Source organism: Triticum aestivum, chromosome 7B, assembly GCF_018294505.1.
Source record: "Triticum aestivum cultivar Chinese Spring chromosome 7B, IWGSC CS RefSeq v2.1, whole genome shotgun sequence".
NCBI classification, from domain to species: domain Eukaryota; kingdom Viridiplantae; phylum Streptophyta; class Magnoliopsida; order Poales; family Poaceae; genus Triticum; species Triticum aestivum.
Window position 1 is genome coordinate 540155549 of NC_057813.1, and position 2864 is coordinate 540158412.

The following is a 2864-nucleotide window of genomic DNA, read 5'->3' on the forward strand; positions in this document are numbered from 1 at the left end:
AATTTGGAAACATGTTCACAATTTCATAAATTGCTCGTGAATTTCACATATTGTTTATCGATTCAGAAAAGGTGTCCACGAATTTCAAAAATATTCATGAACTTTTGCAAAATGTTTATCAGTTCAAAAGATGTCCACGAATTTCAAATATTTTTGTCTATTCTGAAAATGTTGATGAATTTGAAAATATATTTATGATTTTGATAAATTTAAAAAACCACAAGTTTTTAAAAAATATTCACAAGATTAAAAAGGAAAAAGTAAATGAAAATAAAAACATAAAAGAAAGAGAGTATATGGATAAAAAATATAAATAAATAAAACCCAGAAGAAAAAAAACCGGGCCTGGGAAGATTCTAGAACCTTGCCGAAACGGGTGGAAGAAAAGCAGCCAGTTGCACGGCCTGTTCTAATTCCCCTTTGCGGTACGGAAGTGGGTCGGCCCAGAAAATAGCGGCCGAACATGCGGTGATACGCGGTAGGTCGCTATTCAATGACCTATGCACGGATTAGGAGGTGCAGTAAAAATATCCTTGAAAATTTCAAAAAGTTACATCAAAGTCCGTTTTTTTAGGATCAATGCTGCCGGCTTATTCAATCGAAACTAGGAATGTCATCGGAAATAAGCTCCAGAATGTGCTCTAGAGGTACAGCAAACCACACCTTATATAAATTATCACCTAACCCTACTTTAGAAAGCTTATCAGCGGCTCTATTGCATCACGACTAGTCCATATAACCTTCATCTCAGCGAAATCCTGAAGCATATCCTTAATCTCTTGTACCAGTGGTCCGATCGGAGAGAGGTCTCGTGCTCTGTTGTTGAGAAAATCGTTAACTGGTAGCTGCTCAGTTGGCTGGTGAGTAAGGGATTAATCGGCTAATCGGCAAGTTAATCGGCTATTTAATCAATTTATCGGACAATTTATCGGTTTATAGGCTACTCGGTGACCCTACGAGTAGGGATTAATCGGCAAGTTAACTGGTTAATCGGATGAATTCTTGAACAGGATTACGACAGATGCATTATCCAGCTCCAGGTGAAGTCTGGCCACGTTGATCTCCGTCGCCAGCTGAATGGCTCTTTTGCATGCTTGGGCCTCCACCACCACGGTGTTGGTAACATGATTAAAGGAGTGACATGCAGCGGCCAAAAAACCCCAGTTGTGATCTCTCAGAACTATCCCTGCCCCTCCTTTCTCCCGAGTTTTTGACAGTGCACCATCAGCATTGGCCTTTACCCATCCCTCAGCAGGAACTGTCCAGCAGGTTCACCCTTTTGGTTCAGCAAGACGAGGTACCTTCCCATGGATGCCCTTTCATTCCTCAGTAACAAACACCACACGGCACACTATCTCGAGTGGATCTTCAATCCTCTTCTCGTATGTTGCTTCATTTCGTGCTAACCACAACCCATACACAGCTTGGATAATTAACGCTCTTTCATCTTCACGAGCTTCACCAAACCAATCCAGTAGCCACCAAGCTAACGCACCCTGGGAATCCATCTGGCATGGTGGGTTCGCCACCACAATTCCCTTCTCCAAGCGCATCAACTTCCAGAACAGCTCTGAATGGGGGCAGCCCCAGAATCTGTGGTATAAGGTCTCCACGCGCCCACACGCTGGGCAGAATACACCAACCTTGATTCTTCTCCTCTGCAGTTCATTCCCAACAGCAAGGCCATTCTTCAAAACCCTCCACATATGGATCTTAGCTTTCCCTGGCGCACAAGCGTCCCACATAGCCATCCAACTCTTGTGGTCGCTGACAGAGGAGGACGACTCCGCGTGCCCTGTCCTGGCCTTCTTCATTGCCATTCTCAGGTGATAAGCAGACCGCACGGTGAACTGGCCGTTAGTGGTATAGTTCCATGCAAGACAGTCGTCAACCCCCGGTCCCAAACAGGCTAATCGCGTGTCACTCGAAGGGGCTAATCGCATGCCGCTCTAACGTTTGGCGAACATGTTGCTGATCATGGATGCTAAGCATCAAGGCCACGATCCTGTTTCTCAAAAAAATAAAAAAAATAATTCAAGGCCACGACCCTGACGGACCAACACGGAACCACAACAAATTCTAGAGTCAAATCTTAATTATTTCTCACATGCCCGCGTGACGGAGACGAGGCCGGAGGATCAAAGTTCGAAGAGAAGATGTCACCACCGCCGCACCAAGAAAACATGCTAAAGGCATTTCCAACGCCAGCCCTCAAAATGGCCACCCTATTTGGTGTGCCATTTAACCTATCCCCTAAATGTCAGCCCATGTTTTTTTCTTAAGTCCACAACACTTAAAATAATTATAGAAAATAACATAATTCATCCACAAAGAGCGTGCATATATAGTACAACAATAGTTTAAATGTAAATATTACATCTGAGATAACCAGATGTTCTATAAGTTTTTTAAATTCAGCGATACGGGACTGAGAATCCGCACATGTTATCCCACATCCTGTGCCTCTTGAGCTTCATCAAACAATGCATGAACATAAATGGCATGCTCTTCGGCACGAAAGCCGTTATCTGCGGAAAGGACAGCCACATGTCAATTCCTTTTTACCGACACACAAGTAGAAGCTGAGAGTTTTTATCAGAATATATCAAGTTTTTTTTTTGAAACGGAATATACCAAGAATTTTGCATATACTGAGATTGTTTTTCTCATGTACACGGCGTACAGGTATCTAAGCCGAGCACGCTTTTGGTGCCGTGTGTTTTACTCCCTCCGTCTCGAATTACTTGTCACAGATATGTATGTATCTAGATGTATTTTAGTTTTGGAACATCCATTTCTGTGACGAGTAATTTGGGACGGAGGGGGTATTTACGCACCCGGCTTACAGCCGTATACGCCAAGCA